The sequence below is a fragment of the Gallinula chloropus genome (assembly GCF_964237585.1).
Source record: "Gallinula chloropus genome assembly, chromosome: 2".
Lineage (NCBI taxonomy): Eukaryota > Metazoa > Chordata > Aves > Gruiformes > Rallidae > Gallinula > Gallinula chloropus.
Genome location: NC_140086.1, coordinates 120,946,492 through 120,955,712, shown reverse-complemented (window position 1 = coordinate 120,955,712; position 9,221 = coordinate 120,946,492).

Sequence of the window (9,221 nt, the reverse complement as noted above, 5' to 3'; positions counted from 1 at the left end):
CTCTGCTGCATCACTTCTAGAATGCATAAGTCGTAATGTTTGGAATATTTTTGAATGTGATTAGGAAATTCACCTTTCATTTCTCTATCTGCTCTTAAATAATATGAATATATGAAAACAACGGTATTTGTGCAATTGGTAAAGGAGACAAACTCGTAGTCTCTGGGGAATGGCATCTATGAGAATGCTCCCACAGAAAAATCCTTGCGCTTTTCCTATTGATGCAACAGTTAAAATATTTTCATGTTATATTCCATCCCCATATGGTTTTCTTCAGTGTTGTTTTCTTAGTTGATGGAGGGAAATTCCCTAGACACATTTTACATAATTGGTTGTATGGTTGCTGTTGCTTACATTTGTTCTGTCAATTGCAGATAGTTCTTATTTCCAACTATTTTGTTAGAAGTGTTCAGAATGCTTAAAAATGCTGGAATAAAGTGTATTTAACACAACCACCCACTTGCAAAGCTGGAATACATCCCTCAACTCTTCTCTCAGCACCCAGCTCTGTCTCATGGAAATACCTTTGCTGTTTTCTTTTGCTTACTTTAACACTTCTTCAAATTTGTTTTTGTTAAGTTTTGGAAATTATTTTGGTAGCTGTGGAAGATATATTTTCACCACTGTCTTTATTTGCAAATTGTTTCTGCCCCCTCTGAGGCAACGCAGGCTGTTCAAAGAAGCCCAGGCACTAGAGCCAGGAATTGTGAGGTTCCCCCGCACTTTGGTTGACGATGATTTTCAGATTAATTAACAAAAGGATTCTGTAGCACCCTACAAATCTTGGCATTTATCCTCAGTATTTCAGTGTGGGAACATTTCCTTTATAGCTTACAAGAACTGATGTACAGTGGAAGTAGATGAGGAGCATTGCTGAGACTGGGACTCGTGTTCTGTGCTACCTACCACCTTGCTAAGCCCACCAGAAGGTACTACCCATTTTTTTCTGTAGCATTTTCCCCCATAGCAGAACGATGCTGTAATACTTTCCATTGCCCACCTGATGTTTTGAAACTAATACCGGTTCTCAGACAGTGAAACCTGTGTGCATAGAGATGACTGCCTGAGGTGGGGGGGATGCAGGTGGGCTCCCCACATGGATCTCCATGCAGCATTTGGGATTTTTTTTTTCCCTCCAGATTGTTTGATGTCTCACTTTGAAAGTCGAAGTACAAAGTCAGATGAAATCTGACCTGGTCACGTAAAGTATTTCTTCAATAGACTTGCAGAAGCCTCCACAAATTGGATCTACGATTTATAGAAGTTACATAGGGTTTTGGTTTTGTTTGTTTGTTTGTTTTTTAATTCCAAAAGAGTGTGCTCTTGGACATATTAGAGATGACAGGAAGGTGAATGCTTTTGAAGCATGTGGTCTGCAAAGACCTATTCAATACATTAATCTTTAAAAATCCAAGTATCCTGTCTTGTAATAAAATAAGATGACAAATCTCATAAGGCAAGTTGTTATATTTGGGCTTTCTTCATTTACTGAAAAATGACTTGGGAAAAACTACCTGAAAGTCAAAGCAAAAGCAATAGATTGTGCCTGTAAGAAATCATAAAGTTCATTATGTACACAACGATGTGGCAATGGAGGAGAGCTGAATTTTTAGTAGCACTGGATGAAAATTAAAATAATCTTGGGCAAGTAATATGTTGCAAAGTGATAGTTCACTAGATGCTTGAAGCTCATTTGAATTCAGCACTGGTGATAAGTGAGATCCTAACAGAATATTTTAGAGTGGCTTTTCAAGTCCTACAGTCTGTAGGACAGAAAGATTTTTATTTGATACCTGCATAAAACAAACAAAAAAGTTTTTGGCTTTCTTTTTATAGGATGAATTTAGAATACTTGTCCAGCTTTACATGTTCCCGTAATAAGCCTTCGCTGGGGAAATAGTCTGTCAATTATTCCTGTTTTTAATTTCAGATTTTTACATTCTGCTTTTTACACAAAGAAGGTGAGAAGTAAAGCTAATTTCCCAAGTGATTTTGTTTTTCTTCATAATGAGAAATGTAATTTGTAATGTTTCAGATGATGTAGAAATCAGGTACAGATTTAAATGGCAAATTTCCACTTTCCACTAATAGGACAGTTCATTCCAGCTGAAGAGCCACCTTGCCTGCATATGTGAATATCCCACCATTGGCCATATAAGCAGGAGGTGCTGTGCTTGGGAGAGTTGTGGGTTTTTCAGGTTGATTTTGGTTTTTAAACTATTTATAATGAGCCAAACCATAGTCATCTATCAGGATTAATTTTAGGGTACAGAAGGAGAAGCGCTTTCCATTTGAGCTTTATTTGCTGTAAATAAATACCAAGCTGAGAGAGCTGCATAAGCCAGACACCAGCACAAGTGTAGTTTCAAATCTAAACAAGCCTATAAACGGAACAGCCTTGAGAATTTGATAACGAGTCCTGATCCGATGCCACAGGAATCTTAGGGTGTTGCTAAATGTCTTTGACAATAGTTTACCATCCTAAAAAAGCCTCAAATTGTCTGTCTGAATATCTATTAGACACAGGACACACTGAAAGGACAAAGACTATTTCTTTGGTGAAGGGGAGTTCAGCGAAGTAACCTTAGTTTTGCCTGCTGGTGGCTACTAATTTCATCACAGAGTAACAATTTTTACCTGTCTGTTAAACATTGTTCTTTAGCTTCCCAAATAAGTACATCAGCATTTTTCTAGCCTTCGTTTTCATGCAAGTAGTATGGGTTTGCCAGTTCTTCAGACAACTTCTTTGCATTTTGATGTTCTTCAAAAGGCAGAACTAAAGGTGTGAGAGTTTGACTTGGGTTATCTGGACAGGATCAAAAGTTTCTGCCAACAAAGTGACAGGAACAACTCGCTTGCCAGTGAGGTGGCTTCACTTATTATTCCCCATGCTTGGACTTCCCAGGTCTCTTGAAAAGTTTGGGGGCTGAGAAGATTGTGGCTGTATCTCAAGATATGACTTGAAAGATAGCTTGAGTATCTGGTGAGAAATTACCCTGTAGCTGCTGTGGTGTTTTGTTTTCATAAATTTAGAGCCTGGAGCCCCAGCGTGTACAGGAAGCCCTGCCAGGCTACCTCTGAACTGGAAAAGAACAAAGTAGTTATGGGCCATCACAAGAAACAGCAAGCAGATAGAAAAGATGGAGAAGTGCAAAGAAGCCATGTGATTGTGTTGGTTGAGGTTGTGGGAAGCTGGTGGTGTGGGAATGTAAGATGTGCAAAACAAAGGTCTGTCTAACGCAGTTATGTCTTTTCACCAGTGGCAAGACAGATGACTAAGACATGGTACAGGAGCAGGGTAAACTCTCAGTGCTGGACACTGCTGCTCTCCCAGCCTCTGAGAGCCTGGGCTGAGGCGCTTTCTGAGCAAGAAGAGTTGTGGCTTTTTTTTTTTTAACTAACAACATTTTTGGAGGCATTGCAGCAGTTCTAAGGAAGGATGGGAATAACAGTTGTTCTCACGGATTTATATGGAGAAGTCCTCCCAGAGGCAGTTCCTGTGAGGGACAGCTGAGGGAAACAGGTAATTTTGACATATACACAGTTAGCAGGGACTGAGATTAAAATTGCAAGTGGGAATCAACTTACTAGTATCAAACGAGAAAGAATACATAGTTGTTGCATGTGAGAGTGAGGGTCTCCTCAGAAAGATAGATTGCTGTTGTTTCTGGTGGAAATGGAATTAGTCGCTTGTTTGAGATCCCTCTCTTGTCTGTAGTGGTTGAACCTGAAGAGAAACCAGCCCAAGCAGTAATGGCTGTAATAGTCCGTTAGTTGTACCGAAACTGAAGTCAAGCTACCCATGGGCTGAAAGGTTAGGAACTGATCCAGGCCTGAGGTTGGTGGCCCTGCCTGTGGCAGGGGGGTTGGAGCCCTGTGATCCTTGGGGTCCCTTCCAACCCATGCCATTCTATGATTCTATGAATAGCTAAGATGGTGGAAGCACTCCAAGGTTTTACTTAAGCTGCTGACAACCGACTTGATACCTCTCATCTGAACAAACATTTGAACTGAAAATATTTCTGTCTTTGCCCAGTGGATTGTAAACTCCTGGTTGTATGTCAAAACCCCTTTAGGAACAAGTGTAACAGCTTGAAATCTGAGGAGAATTTTTTTATTTTTTTAATTGTAGATTGCAATAGTGGTGTGCTTTGGGTTTGGTTTTTTTTCTTAATCTGCTTATTCCCATCATATATTTGCGAATAAAATGGAAAGATAGCAAAGTCTTCATTTCTAGGACAAAAAGTTAGTTTCAATTTTCATTGTCATCAGAATGCCTGGACTGCATTGTTAGAGTATGAAGACCATCAACATGTGTGGAGCACTGTCACGTTGAGTAAACTTTTCCCAGTACATCTGCTAACATCCTCCTCTTTCTTTTCAGAGTAATATGATACTCGGTGAGAAAGACAACTGTGCATGCTAAGGAAAAGATTCCATCTTTTAATTTAAAAGTGAGGGAAAATAATGAAATATAATGGACAATTAAAAATAGAAAATAAAGAACACACAAAATGTGTATTAATTATGGACTATGGTGACTCAGTGTAGGCCAAATTTTGACTAAATCCCTTTGCTGAGGAGGCCCTATGTTTTGATCAGACTTTTGGTCTGCAGCAGATAATAATCCTTCCTTTGTAGCAGGTCACTGACAAATTCCATTATTCCCATTAATTCCAAAATGTTTACCGTTTACTGCTCTATGAGTTAGCTCTCTTCTCAGTTTGAAATGCACATACCCTGACATCCTGGGGCCTCAGGAGACAGCAAGGTCAGTTCAACCATAACATCCCAATCCAGGTGCCTTGAAGAGTGGGGGAGAGAAGTTCTTGGCCATGCCTGTGGACGTGCAGGAGAACCCAGGCAGGCTCAGGCTAGCCCAGAGGTCAAGGAACAGCCTGTTAATAGGAACCATGTAGTGATCTTTCCACTAATACAGTTTTCAACCCTTGGCAACATATGATTTCCTTGTCCCAGTTACATGTAAATCGGAGTGCTGATGGCCTTAAGATTTTTCAGCCTTTCCATGCTTTTGGTCTGTTTGCTGTCTTCTAGGGATGAATTCCACAGTTTATTTATGCTGGCTTAGAAGAAAGATTTAATTAATATTTTGGTAGGTTTAAACCTGTGGCTTGAATTGGAAATTATGCATTTTGGGTAACTGCCACTGGTCTGGCTACCATAAAAATGGGGAGAGGTTATATGATCCCACAGCAGAGATCACTATTTTTTCCTTTTCCACAATGAAACCTTAGAATTTCTTCTGGTAACTATGTAGTTGTGAGCTGTATATTCTTTCTCTCTCTAACCAGCTTTGTTGGCTGGGGTGAATCCCAGGTCCTTGGATCAGACTTTAGAGGATTTAAAAAAAAAAAAATCACTAGAATAATAGCAGTATAATTTATTTTTAGCACTGAGTGTAGCTAGTGCATTTTATTTTGAGATACTATTTATAAACGGTTTAATTTTTTTTCTGGTGAGATCCAGCTTGAATTTACACTCTTATTGCTCTTTAGCAATAATTAAAATTTGTTTCTTATAAGCCTAGCTGTATAATCAGCTAAAAGAAGCAATGAATTTCTATAGCTTCTGAAGTTTGCAAATGATTTCATTTGGCTAGTAGCTGTCTGCTATTAAATCACTTCAAAGTGTTGGTATGATCCTTAGGTATGGCAAATAGGGGATCATTTTGAAAAGAATTTGTTTGAAGAGTAGTAAGAGTGTTGACTTTAAAGAAATATAGCTTGGGTGAAATTTGTGCTAAAATAAAATCGATTACCCTCTTCCTCTTGAGAAAAGATGAAAACTGTGTTACTCTTGGTGGTCAATTTAAATGACCATTTCTTAAGAACCTATTCTTTTTAAGTTTCTTAGGGACCAGAGCAACAGGAGTACAGGAGGAATGCAAAATGAGTTCCTCCAAGAAAAATTGGTTACCTAAGTAGCTAACTAGGAAGAAAGATGGAAGCTATGCATTCATTAGCCCAATACATTTTCTGACTAATTTCTGAGGTTGATCAAGTTTCTGTGAACTTATTGCTTTAGACTGTAAAATGAGGAGATGGGGATTTACCTCCTAGAGTTTTCCCAAAATGGAAGTTAAAGTCTTTTAATACAAATCAAAAGGACACATGAGTTCTCAGTTCTGCCATATTAATCTGTGTGTTAAGACAATCCTTTTATCAAGGTAATTTTTCTGCAATGTATCCGGCCTTAAATTTGAGCCAGTGACAGTCAGCTGGTTTGCACTTTCTTGCTGCTTTGCAAGGCAGCCAGCAGGAATTCAGCAAGATCTGGCTGCTCAGCATCCAACTTACCCTTGCATGAGGTGGGCTTGTAGGATTTCAGTGCAGACTTCAGCTCCTGCTATCCCACTCAGCACTTAAAAGGGGGTTGGGAGAGAGAGGTTTTGGAGAACCATGATCATGAGTTGGGAATCCAGGCAGGGATTGGATTGGAGAGTGGAGGAGGATGTAGGAAGGCCAAGTTTCTCTTTTACAGGATGCAAGCATGTTGAGGTCTCCTTGAATTCAAGGTTGTACTTGTCCTCTTAAAAAAGATGTAAATAAATAAAAATTGTTGTCTCCTTTTATTCTAGTAAAACTAGTTATTTTACTCTTATATTATAGTTTAAAGCAGCTCTTCTGCTTTTGATGAAGTAGCTCTATATTAATACCTCCAAGTTTAGAATTTGACCCAAGCAGTATGACAACCTTCCTATTGAAGTGCCAAACATCACCACCAGGAGCTTCCTCACGTCCAGTGAGAAGGGAATTGGGCTTGCACTGTGCCTGCCCTGAGAGGGATGCTGGTCTGGCTGCCCTAATACTCATTCAGTCTTTTCTACTTTAACTTGTATGTTAGCTTGAAATCTTTGCAGAGTTTTCAGCCTTTGTTTCCCATTTGTAATCCTTAGGACAGCTGTGGTTATCTGCCAGTTTAAGGGCTGAGAAAGCAAATCTAACTTCCAGGATCTTATCTTTGCCTGTGTTCAACAAAATCTGGTCCTTGTCCTCCAGAAAGGCAGGTATGCAGAGTTATTATTTCCTCACTTGAAAGATGAACTACATAGTACTGACTGATGGAGCTTTTTTATTTCTTCTTCTTACTTTTTAGTTCACGTGTGCAGCTTTGGTTTTGATTGGTTTGACAAGTTAAAACCCAGCTTGGTGATTTTTATTCCAGATTTGACTAGAACAGTGTCCTTAGGACTGGCAATATTCTCATATTACATACATATTCAATCTTTTTACCTTACTCAGGTGCTTCTTGCTTTTATAGCCTTTTTGGCCAGCCGTCACAAGTGCCTGGTAATTCCATATGTTCCTTTTCTACGTAATTCAGGTAATCCTCCATTGCTGCACAAATGTCAACACTTAATGATGAAGGAGACTTGGGGAAAAGTAACTTAAAATGCAATCAGAAAGAGCTTTGCTGTGGAAGAAGTCATGGTTGTAGCATTATACCTACCCAGTGGTCCAATTACCTTGTCAATGAGTGAAATATGCTCTGAAAAAAGAAGTAGAGTTTAACATACACAGCCAATGTCTGAAGATCAATACAGTCTTGGACCCATCTCAGATTTATAAAAAGTGTGGATAGCACTGTGGATGCAAAGGAATTTGAAAGATGATACATAGATGGACAGATAGATAGATGTATCTATGTTTTCAAAAATGCTAAGTATATTTGATCCTAAGCAGTTAATAAGAGGCAATTCAAAATGGGTTGATTTTCTAAAGGTGCCAAGATACCAAACGTTAAAGATCTGGTCTCTCTTGGGGATTTATAATTGAAGATTTCTTCATAATGGAGGAAGAACCAAAGAAAAAAGAATTTTTTTTAAAAAAGTCAATTTTTATGTCCTAGTAAAGTTCTTGGTCTCAGGACCTTCCACATTATGTATACTGCAATGTCAAGAAATAAGTGAGAATTATCAGCTGAGGGTAAAGTAAAACAGACAACGAAATTACACAACAGGGCTGTGTATTTTTGCTGGACAAGTATTAGTGGTATGGAAAAGAATTTTCTACTAACAGTTGCCACCCTGACTCCGGTATCCTGTCCGTATCCTGAGATAAATGAGCATGAAAATATTTCAAATCCTGACATTAATAATAGAACACTGTTATGCTCTGCATTCCATACAGTCCCTTGTTTTTATATACTTCAGCATAATGAAAACACCAGCAAAATAGTATGTGTTGCCTGTCCAGTGTGGAAACACAGTTAACACCTTAGTTAGATATCTCACGAAGGGAAACTGTCCCCAGAGGTTTAGCAGAAAATCTCAGAAGATGTCGCTGCCAATTTACACAAGGCAAAACAGCAAGAAAATGTCTTCCTCAGGGAAGATGTCCCACCGTCGTCCCAAGACAACAGTGAAGAATCTGTTGTCTTTGAAAAACAGATGTTATGCAGGGAAGATGAAAGACAATTCAGAAAGCTGACCAGACTGAAAGATGATGCGAACATAGATTACTGGAAGATAGAAGTCAAAAGTATTTGATTTTTCTTGATAATGAAAAAAGCTTTACAGTAAACAGGAACGTTACAGAAATGGGTGAGAAGCACAGGTTTCTTCCTCAGTAATTCTGTGTGTTAGACAGAGCAGACTATTCCACTGCCTGCACTGGGAAAAAAGAGGGACAACAAGGGCAGCCCAGTCAGATTGCTGATTTGTGCAGGATTGCAAAAATAATGGCAGTTGGGAAACTGAGCTGGAATCTGTGTGGCATGAATTCATCTCTAGTTTCAGTCAATGGGGACCGTGCTCTTCTCAGCATCATTCAGTGGCTAAGCCCTTAGTGATTCCAAGTTGGTGTTATTTTCCTCTCCCTGTCATTTTAGGATTTTGCAACCATAGTTCTGTTTTGAGGTAATGTTCATTAACCCCCCTCTTGGATAATATGAGTTCTCGAAAGGCGAAGCTTGTTATACATTTAGACACATCCTAACTGTTGATTACAACACTTGTATGCTCTAGGAAGTCTGTCGCATTGCAAACGGACTGCAGGCTGCATAATCTACTTTCTGACTGTGTGAGAGAAGTAACATCTCTCTCCCCCACCCCTACATCATCTGCCTGTGTTATTTACCAGACATCTTAAAATTATATTCAGGTAAGACTACCCTTAGACCTGGCAGAGTGCAGGGCCCTGCAAAAAGGCTAGCATGAAGAGGCAGTCGGGAAAATTTGGTATATTTGCACTCGCCAGCAC